Source organism: Balaenoptera borealis (genome assembly GCF_965194805.1).
Source record: "Balaenoptera borealis genome assembly, chromosome: 16".
NCBI lineage: Eukaryota > Metazoa > Chordata > Mammalia > Artiodactyla > Balaenopteridae > Balaenoptera > Balaenoptera borealis.
In genome coordinates this window covers 18,752,802-18,774,566 of record NC_138872.1, presented here as the reverse complement: position 1 = coordinate 18,774,566, position 21,765 = coordinate 18,752,802, and the positions used below count along the sequence as shown (strand labels likewise).

The 21,765-nt window shown below is 42.4% G+C and overlaps 1 long non-coding RNA gene across 1 annotated transcript in view; it reads right to left on the bottom strand.

Annotated features, from left to right (window-relative positions):
* Window positions 1-1,845: 1,845 nt before the first annotated feature.
* The window catches only part of LOC309614088, a 62,447-nt gene continuing 42,527 nt past the window's right edge, over window positions 1,846-21,765 (bottom strand). The window contains exons 3-4 of the long non-coding RNA XR_014236004.1: window positions 6,529-6,615; window positions 1,846-4,845 (exon numbers count right to left, since the gene is read on the bottom strand). This is a non-coding gene — a long non-coding RNA (uncharacterized lncRNA). The remainder of the gene's footprint in view (window positions 4,846-6,528; window positions 6,616-21,765) is intronic.

Genomic DNA, 21,765 nt, shown 5'->3' with positions numbered 1-21,765 from the left:
CAGGCAGAGAGGAATGGGGAGTTGGGCCTGTCTGGCTGAATCCTCTGTATGGCATCCATTACTGCCCCCCTCCCAGATGTGGCAGTCACCTCACCACCTTACCCCCTGCTTGCCCCCTCACAGGTGTTTCCTTAACACCCACAAAAAAAAAAAAAAAAAATGGTTGGCTTCTGACTGTGGAGGCTCATTTTACCTTAATTAAAGTAGGAATGATCTGAGTCCTGATGATTCCAAGAGCTGTTTGTCTGATACTTTTAAGATGAACATGGTTTGACTTTGTCAGAGGTAGCTGTAATGATTTAGCAGAGCCTTACTGCACCCCAGAGAGAGGATATTTTTAGTGTCTTTGAAACCCCAGCATTCCTATGATTTTCATCCCATGGCCCTAACTCTCTTCTGAGGACCACTTCTTCACTTCTCCTCAGACACCAGAGATTTCTCCAGTTTGAAAATAGAAAGATAGCAGCCCCCGCCCCCCGCCACCTGTCTACCTCACCTGTGCACATTTCTTTCATTTGACTCAAGACTGGCCAAGAGGGCTTCCCTGGTGGTGCAGTGGTTGAGAATCTGCCTGCCAATGCAGGGGACACGGGTTGGAGCCCTGGTCTGGGAAGATCCCACATGCCGCGGAGCAACTGGGCCCGTGAGCCACAATTACTGAGCCTGCGCGTCTGGAGCTTGTGCTCCGCAACAAGAGAGGCCGCGATAGTGAGAGGCCCGCGCACCGCGATGAAGAGTGGCCCCCGCTTGCCACAACTAGAGAAAGCCCTAGCACAGAAACGAAGACCCAACACAGCCATAAATAAATAAATAAATAAATAAATAAATAAATAAATAAAAAAGGATAAGCCCAACTTTATTAAAAAAAAAAAAAAAAAGACTGGCCAAGATGTATCACGGCCCTCCCCTCCTCCCTCCTCTTTCTTCCTTCCTTACACAAATATTTATTAAGCACCACCTATGTTCCAGGTATTGTTCTAGACATTAAACAAGGCAGATGACATCTCTGACCTCAGGGAGCTTATAGTCTAGCTGAGGACAAGGCGGAGTTTGACACATGGATCCTGAAGAGCTCCAGTCCTGCCAAGCTGCTGGGAGTGAGTATGCAGAGAGCTGCTTGTCCCCGCTGACTCACGGGGATAGCGGACTTGCCCTCCTGAACCAGCGGCTTCGGGGGCTGAAACAGGACCAGACAGCTGGTAGCTACAGCCTCTTCAGTCTGACACCAGGATCAAGGATCTAAAACTGCTCATGGGACTTGGGTTTGTGAACTTTAGCTTCTGGAAAGGGGCTGGGAGCAGAGTTATATCAGAGGCAGACTTGGTGAGTCCAACATGGGAGTCGAGTGGCCCTCCTTTCACACAATCAAATCCTGTGCCCACAAAAGATGACATAGCACAAATGAGGTGGGGGAGGAATGGGACTCCAGGCAGAGGGAGGAGAGTGTGTATGCCAAAGCATAAAAGCAAGGACAGTGTTGTGAGGTGTGGGAGGGGGAGGGGGGAGGGAGGTAGATTTGTCAGTAATTCCTGTTCTTAAACTTGAGAAAAGTCAGTAGCACATAAGAAATTAAACACACGCAAAGACACAAATGTTATATCACTAAACAAGAAATCAATAGGAATGCATGATTGATTCACAAATGAATGGTACAGGTACAAGCAAAGGAAAGATTTGGTAGCTATACTCAGGAGAGGCAGCAGGCTTGACCTTCAAAGAGTCAAGTCTGTAGAACCGACCAAGGTTAGTGGAATCTGACCCTTGAAACACTTCCACAGTATCCAGGGTCTGGAGGGGAAACAGAGACAGCTAAGTGTCTTTTAGCTGTACCCATCCATGGGGATGTCTTAGCCTGGGTTCTCCAGAATGCAGAGGCTGATTCTGTAGGGCAGGAGTGAGAGGCAAAAGGAGTAAGTAGGGGACTTTCTCCTTCTGCCAGTCCAGTGGGTAAGACTCTGTGCTCCCAATGCAGGGGCCCGGGTTTGATCTCTGGTCAGGGAACTAGATCCCACATGCCGCAACTGAAAACAGCCCCATGCCACAACGAAGATCTCATACGTGGCAACGAAGATCCCACATGCCACAACTAAGACCTGGCGCAGCCAAATAAATAAATAAATTTTTTTTTTTTAAATGAGTAAAGTAGGGAAGAGGGAAGAGCCATTACCAGGATGATTATTCATGTGGCCTCCACTAAGTGTGGCTGATTGCTCCCACCCAAGGGATTATCCTCTGAGAAGCCACATAAAATGAGTCTCAGTACAGCCTGTGGGAGAGGGAAGGGAAGGAACTTTATCCACCAGCTCATCTTGAGTGAATTCTTACTCATTCCAGTTTTTCACGCATAGGTGCCAAGTGGGGTTCTGTGGTGTCCCAAAACTCAGTGTTAAGGAGTGTGCAGCAGGACCATGGGGCAAAGGATTATCAGGACGCAGCTTTGTGGAACTGGAGCCCATGCAGAGCTGGATGCCACAGCAGCGGCTGGGACAGAGATGGCTGACACTAAGAGGCCCTGAAGTTCTGACGTGGGGGTGACATCGGTGATGCATGACTTTCTGTACCACATAGTACATCCATGTTTACAAAGGGCCCCAGAAGAGCAATCCTTAGGCGTTCTAAAGGGGAGCCACGAGAGGGCTGCCAACAGTTCTGGAACTTTGTGACAGTAACTCTAAAAACACGAGTTGCATCCTGCCTGACCATGTTCTCTCTTGCCTTCCTGCCTCTGTTCACTTGTCTGTTTCCTCCGTTAGACTGTGAGCTTCTATATTGTTCTTGTTTATATATCTCTCTGGCAGAGGAAAGGCTACTTTCCCCCGCCTATTTCATTTTCCTCCTAGGCTCATAGCAAAACTACATTTCTCAGTAATCAGGTCCTTGTGACTGAGCTCTAACGGAATCTGGACAGAAGTGACACAAATATATCCCATTTCTAAGCATCCCCTAAAACGTCCTATGTGATCCTCCAAACTTTCTCCTATCCTCATCTGCTGGCTAGATGCAAAACTATCCAGTGGAGGGGGCTTCCCTGGTGGCGCAGTGGTTGAGAATCTGCCTGCCGATGCAGGGGACATGGGTTCGAGCCCTGGTCTGGGAAGATTCCCACATGCCGCGGAGCAACTGGGCCCGTGAGCCACAATTACTGAGCCTGCGCGTCTGGAGCCTGTGCTCCGCAACAAGAGAGGCTGCGATAGTGAGAGGCCCGCGCACCGCGATGAAGAGTGGCCCTCGCTCGCCACAACTAGAGAAAGCCCTCGCACAGAAACGAAGACCCAACACAGCCATAAATAAAATAAATTAATTAATTAAAAAAAAAGATTTCACAATGTCTCTGTCAAGTTTAAAAAAAAACTATCCAGTGGAGGAATCAAGAGGCCCCAGAAAATGGCAATGGCATGAGTCTGCGTCACCTACTGACTGCACGGAGCAGAACCCGTGTGTTTCCCTGCACTGGACTGTGCTATGAGGGAGAAATAAACTGTCAAAATGTCAAGTCACTGAAATGTGAAGGTTGTTTGTTATAGCCATTAGTACACTCTGACTAATGCAGTTCTTATCTACATTCATTTGATTCTTTGTCCCTCCAGGGCAAGGACTATTTATTTGGCTTTGTAACTCAAGTACTAGTACAATGTCTGGCTACATAGTAGGAATTGCTCAAAGTATGAATGGATATGAATGAGCTGATACCCGAGCCTGGTCTAAAGCATCAAAGGTAGAATGCCAGGTAAGGTGGCAGGTGGAAAGTGTTCCACTCAGGAGACACAGCATGTGCTGCAGAGGCAGAGAGACGGGTGAACATATGCAGTTCTCAGCAGTACAAATGGCTCATGATTTGAGAGTAAGATGGCTAGGGTGAGGCTAGAGAGAATACAGGGGCCAGATCACAAAAGGTCTTATTCATTACATGAAGGAGTCTGAACTTTTTCCTACAAGAATCATTCAAGGATTTTAAACAGGGATGTGATACCATCAAGTTTATGTTTTAGAAAGATCTCTCTAGCAGCCTAGAAGAAGGATGGATTAGAAAGGAAGAGGCCAAAATGTGGATTTTTTTAAAGAAACATTTCCCTTTGCTCTAAATCATTCTTCTCATGAGATGCTCCACTAAAAAGAGTTTTGGAGTCAGGTTGGTTTGGACATTGTGCATACTTGAGACCCTCTTGGAAGCTCCCATTTTTCATTAAAAACTCTGAGAAGTTCTGCATTAATGAAATCTTTTAAACTTTAACATAATATTTCTCAAAATTATTTGGCCTTTTTCATTTAATACCTATTTAAACTAGTATTAGGATTAGATTTGCCTACATAGCACACACACACACACACACACACACACACACACACAAAAGGACAAAGGGCATTAGTAACATTGAAGTTTATTTTTGTCTTGCATAAAAGAAATCTGGGAAGCAGGCAGTGCAAGGGAGGCATGGAGCTCTGTGGTATCGTCAGCAACCCAGGCTTCAGTATTATTATTATTATTATTATTTTTTGGCTGTGTTGGGTCTTCGTTTCTGTGCGAGGGCTTTCTCTAGTTGAGGCAAGCGGGGGCCACTCTTCATCGCGGTGCGCGGGCCTCTCACTATCGCAGCCTCTCTTGTTGCGGAGCACAGGCTCCAGACGCGCAGGCTCAGTAGCTGTGGCTCACGGGCTTAGTTGCTCCGTGGCATGTGGGATCTTCCCAGACCAGGGCTCGAACCCGTGTCCCCTGCATTAGCAGGCAGATTCTCAACCACTGCACCACCAGGGAAGCCCAAGGCTTCAGTATTTTTGCTCCACCATCATTGACTTTCATTCCCAAGGTCACTTCATGGTCCAAAGTGGCTGCTGGAACACCAGTCCCTATTTTTTTGGATGGAAAAAAAGAAAGACAAATAGGAAAAAGTGAGTCATGTTCCTTAAACAGCCTTCCTGGAAATACTACACATCACTTCTGCTTACATCTCATTGGCCAGAACTCAGTCACATGGCCACACCAAGCTGCAGAGGAGGCTGGGAAATATGGTATTTTAAAAAAATTTTACTTGGCTATGTGTCAAGTTAAAAACTGAGGTTCTTGGGACTTCCCTGGTGGTCCAATGGTTAAGACTCTGCGCTCCCAATGCAGAGTGCCCAGGTTCGATCCCTGGTCAGGGAACTAGATCTTGCATGCCGCAACTAAGATCCGGCGCAGCCAAATAAATAAATAAATAAATAAATAAATATTTTAAAAAATTGAGGTTCTTAAGTTTCCATCAACAGATGAATGGATAAAGAAGATGTGCTATATATATATATATATATATATATATATATATATATATATATATATATGATGGAATATTACTCAGTCATAAAAAAGAATGAAATATTGTCATTTGTAACAACATGGATGGACCTAGAGATAATCATGCTAAGTGAAGTCAGTCAGACAAAGACAAATATTATATATTTCTTATATGTGTAATCTAAAAAATAATACAAATGATCTTATTTACGAAATAGAAACAGACTCACAGACATAGAAAACAAACTTATGATTACCAAAGGGGGAAGCAGGGGGAGGGATAAATTAGGAGTATGGGACTAACAGATACACACTACTATCTATAAAATAGATAAACAGCAAGGACCTACTGTATAGCACAGGGAACTATATTCAATATTTTGTAATAACCTATAATGGAAAAGAATCTGAAAAAAGTATATATATATATATATATATATATATATATATATATATATATATATCTGAATCACTTTGCTGTGCACCTGAAACTAGCACAATACTGTAAATCAACTATAATTCAATTTAAAAAATTGAGATTCTGTCACTAAAAAGTTGAGAGACTCACTTAGCAGTCTCTGGCACAATGTCCCACAGAAATAGTATTCCCAGAACATAAGTTGGGATAAAATGACTAAGTAAGGAGACTGATTTTTTAAACATTTTTAACAGCTTTATTGAAGATAATTTGCACACTGTACCCCACACCTACTGCAAGTGTACAGTTTAATGATTTTTAGTAAATTTATACAGTGGGGCAACTTCTACCACAATCCAGTTTTAGAAAATTTCCACCACCCCCAGGAGTTCCCTTCTTCCTGTTTGCAGTCACTGCCCACTCCCACTCCCAGGCCCAGGCAATCATTGATCTGCTTTCTTCTCTATAGTTTTGCCTTTTCTAGAAATTTCATACTTACAGAACAGTGCAATATGCAGTCATTTGTGTCTGGCTTATTTCACTTAATGCAATATCTTTGCGGTTCATCCACGTTGTAGAATATATTATCTGTTTATTCCTTTTTATCGCTGCAGAGTCCTCCATTGTATGGATATACTGTCTTTTACAATACTTATCCCCTCCCCAACTAATGGACATTTGGATTGTTCCCACTTTGGGGCTATTATGAATAACGGTGCTATGAACATTTACATGCAAGTCTTTGTGTGGACATACGTGTTTTCATTTATCTTGGGTGGATACCTAAGGAGATCGATGCTTACAATCGAACACATACATTGAAAGGACATTCACTGATTACCTGCAACTGACAAGCACTGTACTGGGTGCTGGGGATACAATGGTGAATAAAATGCAGCACAAACTCAGCCTTCCTGGAGCTTGCAATCTGTGAAGAAGACAGACGTTTAGTCAAATAATCGTGCAAGCAAATGTAAAACATAACAGCAGTGGTAAGTGCCATAAAGGAAGGTCACTTGGTGCCATGAGAGCCTGTGCTGGAAGGATCTGCCTTGATCAAGGAGGTCAAGGAAAGCTGTCCATTAGCTGAGATCTGAAGTATACCAGGATGATCACCCCAATGAATTTTGTCCTTCAGAGTAGTATCTTATGAGGCCATACACTTATTTCCAATAATGCTGCCCTTGCAAACAATTCTGAGCCAATTTATAAGCATGCTGGTCCCAGACCTCTTTGTCCTCAAAGTCCTCGTGTTTTAACCTCTCAGAATGTTTTGTTTTCTGATTAGACCGTGACGAATCCAACAAACCACATAAGAAAATCAACTGCATCCCTTTAGAGTCACTCTCACCAATTGCCAAAAATGGAATTCCCCTGCTACATCGTGGACCTTATTCCCCAAGAGCTGGTGGAGAGGGGTTCATGGCAGTTTGCAAAAATAAACTCACAGAGGGACTTCCCTGGTGGTCCAGTGGTTAAGATGCCGTGCTCCCAATGCAGGGGGCCTGGCTTCGATCCCTGGTCAGGGAACTAGATCCCACATGCCGCAACTAAAAGATCCTGCAATGAAGATCCCACGTGCCTCAACTAAGACCCGGTGCAGACAAATAAATAAATGTATAAATATTTTTAAAAATAAAAATAAAAAATGAACTCACAGATATCATCTGTAACAGGAGGAGAGTGGGCAGTATCAGCTCTATTCCCCCTTACAGCTCGAAATCATGTGCCTGTGAATTTGCCACTGAGAAAATGCCAGTAACCCATGGTGTGTGGAGGTAACTCCCAAAGAAGAAATAAAAAAAATATGTATAGCCAGTGGCAGTGCCCTGGCCTGCCAAAAGCACTTTCCCCAGGACAACACTGGATAAGAATAGTTAAGCCCACAGGCTTTGGAGACAAAGAGATCTGGTTCCAATTCCAGCTCTACCACTGACCTTAGGAAAGTCTCTTAACTTAGAGTTTTTTGATTTTGATAATAGGGTTGTTGTGTGGATTAAATTATTCATACAAACTACTTAGCACATGGTAACTGCTGAACAAATTGTTAATTACATCCTTTCCTCTGGCCCCTATTTTCCCAAGTTCTGTGTAGACCTTCCCCCTTCTGCTGACTGGCTTTTTTTTGAAACATATTAATTCCATTGATTCGCCCCAAGTCCATCTCTGTCCTTCTTGCCTTTGGCCTGAGGGACCTTCTGTCTTTTCAAGTGCCTTCTGCTGATATATGACCTCCATCCCTTGTGTATTAATTGGGCTGATTTAACTCTTAAAGTGCTGTAGAGCTCTCTCACCCATGTACGGCACAACTACTATTTTGATTTTTTTTAAATCTGAGTTTATATGTATAAATGACTGTGCTCACTTTCGGTAACTATGATTTATGGAAAGTCACACCTCAAACGTTCTTGGACAGGATTTTTTGAAAACACTGGTCACCCTACCCTGAAATGGCTCCATAAATCCTTCATTCTCACTCAGAAGTGTACTTTCCTGCAGCCACAGACCATTTTAGCCATAAAAACTTGCTTAAGCTGAAGCTTTTTACCAAGCCTCAAGTTGCTGTGGAATCCTTTTCCTTATGTACACAATTCTGCCATCAACATTACTGACCAATTTAGAGACATGACTATCTGCAAATTGACTATTAAAAAAAAAAAAAAGCAATGCTGTTTTCACTCTAGGAATAAAGCACTAGAGTTTCTTTTTAATTAATTAATTAGTTTCCATGTTTTTTGCCAGGGAAAAGTGTGGTAGCCATCCTCCAAGATGGCCCTCAATGATCTCCACATGCTGGGATTCAAACCCTTATACTGTCCCCACCTATATGGGGTAGGGCCAACTAGGAAGGGCTTGCAGTGTGAAACCTATTTGCCATCTCCAGACATTAACTTTGACAGTGACCAGAATGATGTAGTTATTTCACCTGCAAAATGGGGATAATGCCCTGTCTAGGCAACTTATCAGGGTGCCGTCAGGGTCAAATGAGATGCACCATGTAAAAGAGCTTTGGCATAAACCCAAGAATTATTATTGAGGATTTCAGGTGTAGTATTTTATACATGAGACATCAGAGTATAAACCCATTATGTATAATCTGCATGTGTCTTCGTGATGACCAGAGGCCATATTCATAAACCAGTGTCCTCACATTGTTGAAATGTCAGTGCTTCCAAAATCTTTTGACTCAGGGCCGTAGAATCTTCCAACTGCTAAGGTGTGACATCTTCCCAGACCAGACTACTGATCGGTCATAGAGAATTGCCAGGGCACTGTCCCTCTTCATGCATTGAAATATTCTTTTGGATAACAGCACACTTTTCATTAAAGTTTTCTTGAACGGTTTTGAAGAAGTGTAAACAATGCCCTCAAATGACTGGCCAGTGTTGAGCTCCATGAAGTACCAGAACTTCTGCCCTCTGCTTACCCAACAAGTGAATGGCATTTGCAGGAGAAGAGCTGGGCTACCAAGACTTGCTCAGACAATTCATTCCAATTTAAACAGGTGCCCGTGATGGATTCTTGACCTTAAAACCATACAGGAATCTAGCAGTCATTTAGCCATGGTTCTCAGTGTTAGGTCTCGATATGGCCAGTTACGAAGTATATGGTAATTTGTCACTGATCATATACAAAGGAGCAAAGTCTAAATTATTTACCTTTTAAAAAAATAAATAAATGGGAGCAGATATTCTTATAATAATGTCACTCCTATTCATTTGTATTCTGATGTGCTCTCCTGAGCAACAGAGCAGGGGGTGGCATTTAGCTGAGCACTGGCAATGTCACATAGCCATGGTGTACCTTGTCTATGGCTCAGCCTGTGGTGAGAGATCATTACCAGTTCTGACAACTATAAATCATGATGGTGTTGGTGAGGGAGTGGTGATTTTATAGTTATTGCCACTATTAATGCTTTTGCTTCAGTAGTATATGCTTTCTCAACTTATTACTAGTATTTGTTGGGCAAAAGTCTGGGAGAGGAACAAAACTTGTTAAAAATAAAGTTAGCCATATTTTATTAGTTTTTCCTTATATAATGGCAATTTTTGAGATTTTTTGTAATTTTCAAAATGGTTTTATGACCATCACACCATAAATATTTTCAGTACTATTTGTCTTACTTCCCTGGGGGAAAAAATCAACCTAGATGGTGAGAAGTATAGGTTTCATACAAATCTCCTCATTGGAAATGGAAATAAAAACAAAAATAGCAAATGGGACTTAATGAAACTTGAAAGCTTTTGCACAGCAAAGGAAAACATAAAGGAGACGAAAAGACAACCTTCAGAATGGGAGAAAATATTTGCAAACGAAGCAACAGACAAAGGATTAATCTCCAAAATTTACAAGCAGCTCATGCAGCTCAATATCAAAAAAAGCAAACAACCCAATCCAAAAATGTGCAGAAGACCTAAATAGACATTTCTCCAAAGAAGATATACAGATTGCCAACAAACACATGAAAGGATGCTCAACATCACTAATCATTAGAGAAATGCAAATCAAAACTACAATGAGATATCACCTCACACCGGTCAGAAGGGCCATCATCAAAAAATCTACAAACAAGAAATGCTGGAGAGCGTGTGGAGAAAACGGAACCCTCTTGCACTGTTGGTGGGAATGTAAATTGATACAGCCACTATGCAGAACAGTATGGAGGTTCCTTAAAAAATGAAAAATAGAACTACCATATGACCCAGCAATCCCACTACTGGGCATATACCCTGAGAAAACCATAATTCAAAAAGAGTCATGTACCACAATGTTCATTGCAGCTCTATTTACAATGGCCAGAACACGGAAGAAACCTAAGTGTCCATCGACAGATGAATGGATAAAGAAGAAGTGGCACATATATACAATGGAATATTACTCAGCCATAAAAAGAAACAAAATTGAGTTATTTTTAGTGAGATGGATGGACCTAGGGTCTGTCATACAGAGTGAAGTAAGTCAGAAAGAGAAAAACAAATACCGTATACTAACACATATATATGGAATCTGAAAAAAAAAAAATGGTTCTAAAGAACCTAGGGGCAGAACAGGAATAAAGACACAGACGTAGAGAATGGACTTGAGGAAATGGGGAGGGGGAAAGGTAAGCTGGGACAAAGTGAGAGAGTGGCATGGACTTACATACATTACCAAATGTAAAATAGATAGCTAGTGGGAAGCAGCTGCATAGCACAGGGAGATCAGCTTGGTGCTTTGTGACCACCTAGAGGGGTGGGATAGGGAGGATGGGAGGGAGACGCAAGAGGGAGGAGATATGGGAACATATGTATATGTATAACTGATTCACTTTGTTATAAAGCAGAAACTAACACACCATTGTAAAGCAATTATACTCCAATAAAGATGTTAAAAAAAAACAACAAAAAACACAAACCTCCTCATTGGGGTCACAGGGGGTATAGCAGAGAAAACATTGAGACACAGCTCTGATCCAATACCTTCCCTGCACAAATACTCACATATTGCAAGTTTGCTTATTCTCCTTACTCCTTCTGGGCAAGGGCAGATCAGGGTCAACACAGGCAGAGCTCTGTAAACTAAGTAAAATTCCTGGAAGACCCATTGACATCGAGCAAGTACAAAGTACCACAGGCAAAATGGAGTCAGGATTAGGAGCCAGGAGCTCCAAGTCATTTGGAGTTAGGATCAGAAAAATAGGTGGTTGAAAACAAATGGCAAAGATCCAGGTAGGATGATCTGTTTTGGTAAGTAGGTCCAAATGGTGATCTGTGTGTGTGTGTGTGTGTGTGTGTGTGTGTGTGTGTGTGTGTGTGGTCTTGGAAGGGTATTGTTTAGTTAATTAAAAGAGACAAGGTAGATAAGGGTAGCTCAAGAATGATTAGATGGACAGTTGGATAGTTAAAATGATGCATGAAAAATAATGAAATATCTGTGAAGCACAGTAAAGCAAAGCACAATAAAGTGAAGAAGAAAAAATGATGCATGAATGATTGGTGGAGGAATGGATGATTGAATGGATAAATGGAAATAATGAAATTAGGATGGATGGCTTATATGACAGATGAATGGGTGGTGGGCAAGTGAATGATTAGTTGGATGAATGGATAAATAAGTGGACAATGGATGGATGAATAGATACATACATACATACATACATACATACATACATACATACATACATAGGTACATAGATAATAGATGAGTGAATGGATGACCAAACTGATGGATTGGTGGATGAAAACAAAGATGGACTAATGAACAGATGGATGAATGAATGCATAAATGGACAGATGGTATGGTAGAATAATGGCTCTCAAAGATGTCTTAATCCCTGAAATTTGTGAATATTTTAGATTACATGGCAAAGGGGAAATAAGCTTACTAATCAACTGACCTTGAGATGGGGAGATTATCCTGGATTATCTGGGTTGGCCCAATGTAATCACAAGTACCCTTATAAGAGGAAGGCAGAAGGGACAGACTTAGAGATTTAAAGATGGTAGGCTGCTGGTTTTAAAGTTCAAGGAAGGAGACATGAAATCAGGAATGCAGGTGGGCCCTAGAAGATGGAAAAGGCAAGGAAACAGATTCTCCCCTAGGACCTCCAGAAGTACTGCTGCTCTACCCACATTTTAATTTTAACCTCTTAAGACCCATTTTGGACTGCTGAACTCTAGAACTGTAAGATAATAAATCTGTGTTGTTTTAAGTCACTAAGTATGTGGTAATTTGTCACAGAAGCAATAGAAATGGATGAATGTATCAATGAGTCAATAAGTGGATGGAAAATGGATGAATACTTGGATGATTAAATGGATGAATGATAAATGGATGAATACACTGATAGTTGGGTGGACGAATGGATGGATGGAAGGATGGGTGAATGCATACATGAATAAATTATTGGTTGGTTGGAGGGGTGGGTAAAAGAAAACTTGTTTCTCCATTCATAACACTTCTGACACCAAATGTGTGGGTTTTTCCCTCGCATTAGTCAATTCTGATACTAACTACCTGGAGTTAGCACAGACCCCCACAGGTTAAGGGCTCTTCCCCACAAGACTGCTCCCCCCACTTTGAATGCCAGTCACAAGTAGAGTGTTCCCAGGTTACTCACACTGCTATCCAACTGGGCTACAAATCAGGGTTGCCCATGACTCTCTCCTCAGGTTTGATAATTGGCTATTAATGGATCACAGAACTCAGGGAAATGCTTTAGTTATGTTTACCAGTTTATTATAAAGAATATTGTAAAGGATACAAATGAACAGGCAGATGAAGAGATATATAGGGCAAGGTCTGGAAGGGTCCTAAGCACAGGATTTTCTGTCCAGGTGGAGTTTGGGGTGTTCTACCCTCCCATTATGTGGATACATTCACCAACCTGGAACCTCTCTGAACCCCATAGCTGGGATTTTTATGGAAATTTCATCACTGTAGGCGTGATTAACTCAATCTCCAGTCCCTCTCCCCTCCCCAGAGGATGAAAGGGTGGGCTGAAAGTTCAAAACTTCTAATCATGGCTTGATCTTCCTGGTGACCAGCCCCATTCTGAAGCTATACAGGAGCCCACCAAGAGTTGCCTTATGAGAACAAAACATTTTTCTATCACCCAGGAAATTCCAAGGGATTTAGGAACTCTGTGTCAGGAGCCAGGGGTAGAGACCAAACATATTTATTACATCACAGAGGGGTAAATGAATATATGGATACATCAATGGATAAATGAATTGATGGACACATGGGTAAACGAATGGATGAATAGGTAGGCGGGTGGACAGATAATGGATATATAAACAAATGGTGAGATAGAATGTGAGTTGGTGTATAGATGCATGGATAGATGGACGGTTGTCTGGTGAATGGGTAGATGGCACATGGATTGATGATTGGTATGATGGATGATTAAATGGATATATGAATGGGTAATGAATGAATAGATAAATGAATAGACACTTGGTTGGAGATCTGATTGGATGGATAGGTACTTGCATGTATGTATGTATGCATGAATAAATAAAAACCATCTTATGCTTAAAGACAAAAGCACTATCTTTGACCTGAAATGTGGACTTTTTGTCCATTAGGGAAGTTTCCAGTTAGGAAAGGAGAAATCCAGATGGACTGTTAAATATGTACAAAGTCCTGAACTTGCACTAAGCCTCCATCCTCCAGAATGACAATTTAAAACAAAAGACTTAGGGAGGGTGGGAGGGAGGGAGACGCAAGAGGGAAGAGATATGGGGATATATGTATATGTATAACTGATTCACTTTGTTATAAAGCAGAAACTAACACACCATTGTAAAGCAATTATACTCCAATAAAGATGTTAAAAAAAAAAGAAAGAGAAAAAAAATAAAATAAATAAAAAAGACTTTTGCACTTGATGGTTTCTACGTTTGGAATGTAATATTATTCCTTCAAATTATTAACTTCTACTCGTTTCCTGCATCATAGCACAAGCATTGCTTTCTCAAGGATGCCTTATTTATTATGCTCTCACAGTATTGCATACCTTTCCTTTGGAGCACTTTTAAAATTTCAATTTTACATTTATTTGTATGATCATGTGATTAGTATCTGTCTCCTCCACTAAACTGTAGTTGCAAAGGGCAAGGATCAAAGTATTTGGGCATGCCATTTTATCCCCATCTCTTAAGTCATGCCTGGCACATAGAAAAAAAAAATGTGGGGTTTTTTGGTAAGTACCTTTTTGAATGGATTGAAACCTTCCTGTGGCATTCCTACTCATATCATCAGAAAAGATCTTGATGGGTTGCTGGAGCATTATTGATAACATGGTGGCTAAGTCTGGCTTTCCTGATGGAAGATTTTGACAAACAATCTAACCCTCCAAAAGGGAGGAGCCATGCACTGAGTTCAAGGCTTCTTCTGCGCTAGAGAGGACCAGGGCACTTGTCTCTGCACCGGGCCAACCATGTCTTTGCCTTAACTCAGGTCCTCCTCACTCAGCTGTCCTGGAAACAACAGCCTCTCTGACTTGCTGAGGCCCTCTAGCCATCTTCCATCCTGACCTCCATCAGCACCAGCTCCAACCACCTGCCCCTGCCCTGCTCCAAGCCGGCAGATTCAGAGGCCACACCTCTTCCTAGTGACTAGTAGAACCTCTTCAGTCACTCTGATCATCCTTCTTTTCTTCATCTCCAGTTAGTATCACTTTGATCTTTTCAGGTCTCTGCTAGGCTTCAGTTTGAATTTTGTGATATTTTCTTCCTTCCTGTGTCCAGGGCACTGAGGGTCTAAGAGAACCGCCCTCAAATTACCTCGCTGCATGAACTGGGCAATTTACTTAACCTTTCTGAGCCTGTTTCCTAATCCACGAAATGGATGCAATAAATCTACGTCCCAAGATGGTTGCAGAGGTTAAACAAGATGATATAAATGAAGTATCTAGCACAGTGACTGGCAACAGTAAGTGATAATCAATTATTAATTTTCCTTCTTTTCCCAAAGTTTTTCTCTCTTGTTTCTTCCTGCGGCACAATGTTCTCTCCTTTTCTATTTCCCAGTTTTCTGTCTACAGAACGTTTTCTAGCCTTCATAAAAACAGCACTACATAAAACAAAATTGCAAAGTATTTTTATATTTTTCAAATAACTTAATTCAATTATAGACTGGTCAATTTTAGTTATATGAGCATTATTAAAACCATCTGAAGCTGGTAAATAAAGTTCTATATTCACATTCAGAAAATAAAGAGCTAAAGAAATACTTTGGAAAACGGTAAGGGAAAGACATATTCCTTGAGGCCTAAGATCTCGTATGGAATATGTCAGCCTATTGCCGCTTCTTCTGGCTCAGAGACAATGCACAAGGAACTCTTTATATTTTAAATTTCACTTCACACAGCAGCCATGAAGCTAGTGGAAGAATGGAAGTCCACATTTTCTGGGAAGAAAGATTTGGCAGATGGTACCTGTGAGTTAACCACAAGGTGCCCACGTGCGTGATTTAGTGCTGGAGATTTGAAAATTCACAAGGAAATTAAGAAATTAGTGAGAAAGAGGTTATCAGCTTATTTTTGGAATAGTGGAATAATTATGGTGAAGATCTCGAAGCTAAAGGGAGAATTCAAGACAGGGTCATAATTAACTATTACCAACATAAGCACAGAGGAAAACAGATGGTTCAGGGTTCAAATACTGACAGCACCACTTTCTGACTTAGTAACTTTGGTCAAGTTACTTACTCCATTTCTCTGGGCCCCACTTCCTTCATCTGTAAATTAGAAACTAATATTGTTGACATCATAGAAATGTTGTGGTTATTAACTAGTACATTAAACGTGCTAAAAACAGTGCCAGGCACCTAAAAAGTGCCTATTTAGGGGGTAAGTGTGATTATTAATTATTATTAGTTATGGGGTTTCTGGCACATTCTCTCTCACCACCTATTATTGAGAAAGGTACTTGCATAGCACTGGAAATGTTGGGCATTATCTCCAAGAAAAGGTGGTAAGACTGACCTGTCTCAAAAAGGTCTGGATGAATTAACTCAACTCAGACCCTGATTCTCAGACTTAACAGCTCAGAAACCTGATTTTGTCAGTACTGAGGACAGCTTCATCTCTAGTGCAGACTCACAGTTACCAAACTCTTTAGACCTATAAACCAGATCATAGTCAATTAATTTTCAATGAGAAACACAGCTTTTGAGAGGACTAGCATACTCAGGTCTGTGTGATCAGAGCATTTTCTCCCTGGGCTCACACCTATGTGGGAAGCCAAGTTTTCATAAGAAGACTTGATCGTAAGAAACTTAGAGTCAGAGGCTAGGAGTGAGACTAGGAAGATCTATATAAGTAGTCTCAGTCCATGCTACCCCGAGCCAGCAATCTCACGTTAGGGATAGCCTTTCCTCTGCTGTGTACTGTGAAACTTTATCCTCTTTGCCAAGCCAAAAAGGAAAACATTCACTGGTGATTTGGACTGCATAAAAAAATTCAAACTTCTGTACAACCAAAATACCAGAAATGAAGGCAAAAGACAAATGATAAACTGGAAAAATATTTGTAACACATATGGCCATCTAAAGGTTAAAATCTAATCTATATAAAGAGCTCTTATGAACCAATAAGAAAAGAGCAACGCTCCATCACAAAAATTGGCAAAAGATACAAATAGGTAGTTCACAGAAAAAGAGTACTAATGCTTTATAAATTGTGAAAGGAATCACACTGTGCTTATGATTAAATGCTTTATAAACTTTGTCAAGCTGATATTTTATTATTGTTATAACTTACCTTTTTTGTTAATGAAATATATATATATCAATATATTTGGCTGTATATTTGTATGTATCTGGTATTATATTTATATATGATTAATAGCCATTAAAATGTATTCTTCTACTAATTGCTTCTATCTTTTGCCTATTTTTCTATTGAGGTATTATTTCTCTTATTGATTTAAAAAGCTATGTATTCAGCTATTAACCCTTTATACACATTGAATAAAGTCATGGGGGAGAAGCAGAAGAGAATCCCCTTTAACCAAATATCCACTGTGTGTCAGATTCTTTCACATAAATTATCTCATTTATCCTCAAAACAATCCTAGGAAACGGGTGCTCTAATCTCCGTTTCACAGCTGAGGACCCCGTGGCTCAGAGACTGGGTAACTTGCTCAAGGACACACAGCTAGCAAAGACTACCTGAACTCTGAAGTGAAAGCTGTGCTCTTCCCTCTCAGTCATGCAAGTGCCCACCCAGAAGGCTCCCAGCTCTCCTGACCATCACGTAATCTCTACCCTGCTGTAACATCTGGGAACCCATATGCAGGGTCAGCCCCAGCTCATTCCTGAACCAACACCAACCGGGCAGAAGTAATGGGTAGGCTAACATTAATCATACCGTCCTTGTTCCAGCACCTTGTGAGTTTGGGGTTGAGTCCTGGACACCTGAGTACCCACTGAGTTGCAATTTCCCCTCCTCACCCTGAGGTCAGGCCAAGTCAGATGCCTACACTTAAAAGAAAAAAGGAACTCATACTAAAGAGGAGTAAGCTATCACTCATCTTCTCTCCTTAAGAGGAAGAGTTGTAATTTGATCGGGTCAGATGCAAGGGCAAGGGGGTCAGGACCACTAAAATCATAACCAGGAGTACAGCCCTTTCTTCTGCCTCCCATCCACATCTGCTACATTTGCTGCTACATTTTCATATGCACCCAATTCATCAGTTCCATCTGATTACCTGCAGTGCCCCAAGCAGGCTTTGCTGTAACGTACCTCCATGCCAGTACACAGGCTTCTTTCTTCCACCTAGTAAATGCTTATACATCCTTCAATTACCAACTCGCCTCTACTGTGAAGGACCCTCAGTCCTTCCCCTCCACTATAAAGGACTCCCAGAGCCCCCCTCCACTAGGAAGGGCCTCTAGACCCTCTTTCCGAAAAAGCAGACGCAGAGCCTCATTCTCTATGCTCCGCAGCCCCTGTGCTGACTTCTGCCATAGCCTTGACTGAGTTTTACTGTGTCTGGGTTCGCCACCCAGCTCAAACAGGGATTTTCTCTGGGGCTTCAGTCACCTCAGCGCCTCCAGCGCCCAGCACAGAGTGATGAATGGATGATGGTCCTTCTGAGCCTAAGGTCTCTCCTCCCCACCCAGCGTGTGCCCAGACTCACCGGGCTGGTTTCTGTTTTAGATCTCACTCTAATTTGTTTCTTTGAGTAATTTGCTTCCTTCCCCAACTTTCACGAAGACTGGTTCCTGTCTCAATCTTGATATGAGGGCCTGATGTACCTCTTGCTTTGTATCACCTGCCAGCTGAACTCCCGCCACTAATTCTGGCTGCTTGCTGGGAGAGTCCTAGAGCCTGGGCTTTCGTGTGAACCCTGCAACTTTTTAAATCCTTCCTGAGCTGGCAGAGTTTCCCCAGCTCCTGCCATACTCCCGGGGTAAATTCAGGACCAGGCCCTAACCCTTCTGGCCCTCTCCATGGTCTTATGGGCGTGAGAAGAGGTCTCCTCATGACCATAAGACTCAAACTTTGGTTGCAACTTGATCCCCTACCATTCTGCCCCCCTCCTACACCACTTCAAGCATGTCAGAAGGCAAATCAGCTGAGTCACTCCTGAGCCCAGCAACATCACAAGCGAAATCAACAGAGCGAGAGGAAATTAGCTCATTCCACAGAGAGGCACTTAGAGCAGGCAGGCAGTCCCAAAGCCCCAGGCAGGCCAGGAAAAGGACCACCTAGATTGTCACTGTGTTGTCCTCTCAGCTATTGCCACTCTACAGAGAGACTTGCTCTCAGGACTTAGCCTGCAGACCCATTCACACCTGAGCAGTCTCTGGCATGGGGGAAGGACCATGGGACCCTACTCAGCTGTCTCCAGGACCCTCATTTTTACACACCTCTTCAAGATGAGCTGCTGGACCAGGGGATGGAGGGGGTGATGTATCCTGAACTCTAGGGGAAGGATCTTTGAAGGTCATTGCTGAGTTGGTCTTTAGATACTAATATCCACTCTGGACCAGCCCCAAAGATTAATAAATCATCATTTCTGCCTTGGAGGGTTCATGGTCCAGCAGATGAAGATGTTCAAGCACTCCAGACTGGGCTCTCATAGAGAAAAGGAAATACAAGTTGAGACAGAAGTCCAAACAAAGCCCCCTTGTGTGGAGTGCGGTTGAAAGGAGAGAGCACTGGCTAGAGGGTGGGGAGAGCTGATTTCATTTTAAGAATTACGTGTTGAGAAGTTCAGATGGTTGTGATACAGAGGGAGCAAAGAGAGATGAAGCTGGAGAGGTAAGGTATAGGAGAGAACTTCATTTTGAAGACCAGATCTCTACAGCAGAATGTTCACTGTGCTCAGGAGCACAGGAGAAGGAACAGACCTGGAAGTGAAAATGACAGGCTTACGTTGGTACACGTTGAGTCTGAAATGCTGGACTAGAATGGAATCCATTTGCTCTGTGTGTTTGACACTTCTTTAGCCTTTCTGAGCAAAGTGGCCATAAACCATAGACCTTGTGCAGGACTCTCTGGATGAGTAGTGATCACAGACTAATCACACTATCTTTTGGGAAGTTTGGATCTATGGGATCAACTTACGTAGCAGAGTGGCCTGCAGAAGCAGTGAGGCAGGAAAGTCACCAGGCAGAAGAGGCTGTGGGGTTGACAGAAGGAGCCTGGCAAGAAGCTATGACCCAGTGAGAGCAAATAGTTGGTAGGGGTAAAAGAAATCAATACACCCACCAGAGGGAGAAGCCAGGAGATGGAAGTAGAGATAGAAAGGCGATAAATCATGAGCATGGTGAAGTAACAAAGGCAGGGAGCAATGGTGCCCATTTATCAGGGAACAACGGAATGTCTGGAAAAACAACAAACATTTTCTATTCATCCACAACTACTGGACTCCAGGGAGAGGTCCAGCTCCTCTCTCCCTGGCTTTGCCTCCAAGCAGGAGGCATGCCAATATGCATGGGCCACAGGCCAGGATACTAACTGGGCCACAGGGCCAAGGGTGAATCTCCCTCCTTTACAATTAGCTCTTTTTTGAAATACTACCTCTGGTCCTCCCATGTGGCTGAGAAGATAAGTGGCCTGGATTTGTTCCCATTTAAGATCTGTGTTTTCAACCCAGCAGTGAAAGCCTGGGGTGGGTGGGTAGGTCAAGACCTGCTGTGGAACTATCCTGCTCAAGGATGAATATATCATCCTTGGGGTTGACATTTCGTACCACTGGAGTGTGGACTGGGGATTGGCCCCATGTCGGGGATAAGACAGAAAGGATATTGTACCATTCAGGTTGTCTGGTTTCCAACAATAGAAACCACATCCGGTTGATGGAAGAAGTTTTCACATACTGAAGTACGGGGAAGTCATTCTGGTTTATACATGATTTGGCTTGAACTTTACGCTAACTAGAACAGCCTGTCCTATGTCCTGTCAAATATGCATTGTACATCTGCTTTAACCATTAAAGAATGCATTTAAAAATAAAAATGGAGTGGCTCTGGTTCAGGCATCCAAAATGGAGCTGGGTGGCCATTGTGGATGTGGTCTCAGACACGTTTCCTGCATCACTGAGAACTTGAGTTTTCTGAACTGTATCAAACTCAAGGACACCACCAGCCATTCTCAAAACAATGTCTACTAGCAGCTGCCACCTCCAACTTCTGGTCTCAAAGTCTCCCCCTTGTAACTGTGTAACCATTTTGACTCCCAACCAATCCTTGCTTAATAAGCATCCTTACTCCTTGCCAGCTACAATCCTAATTCTTGACAAACAACTGTATGTAATTTTTCAATTTTTGCCTATACTGTATAAGCCACTTCCATTTTGGAGTCTGGAGGAACACAATTCAAGCAATTCTTGAGTCTGTGTCTCCCGGGCTATAGTCTTCAGTTTGGCTCAAATAAAACTTTTCTATTCCTACTTGTTTATTATTTCTGTGGACATAGTGGTCCTAAATAGAGACAGTGACTCATTGGAAGAATATCAAGTAGCTCATAGAACTGACGAAAGGGCTGGAAAACTGGCCTCAGAAAAGCCAGCTAAGATTCTATTGCAGGTGCAGTCCTGTTAGGTCATTTCCACCAGTGCTGCTGCCACTAGACAAACACCTCCAACGTGCCGGGCTCTGGCCTCCTCCAAATACAATGGGTACTCAGGTGCTCAAATGGTGAATGTCCTTTTCTGAGGTTAGTTAGGTCTCCCTCCAGCCCAGGTCAAAATAATCCACATTGTTCAATCCGGTGCAAGAGGCCAGAACCTCAGAAAAATGCACACAAAAGTGTACATTTATCTGGCCTTGTTCTCTAGGCACATATTTCTTTCAAAGACTTGGGGAGAAGGAATGAGCAGAAGTGGTTGGGACAGGATGGGTTTCAGGTCTCAGAGAATCCTGCGCCTCCTCCAAATTCCATTATCCCCAACATGACTTAACACAGTTGGCAATCCTGGCCAAGAGAGCTCTAAGCCAAGACCTGAAGGGTGAGTAGCAATTAGCAAGGCAAAGTGATGAGGGGAGGGATCTTCCAAGATATGCAAAGGCTTGGTGCATTTAAGCCACTGAAATTGAGGGACTTCCCTGGTGGTGCAGTGTTAAGAATTCATCTGCCAAT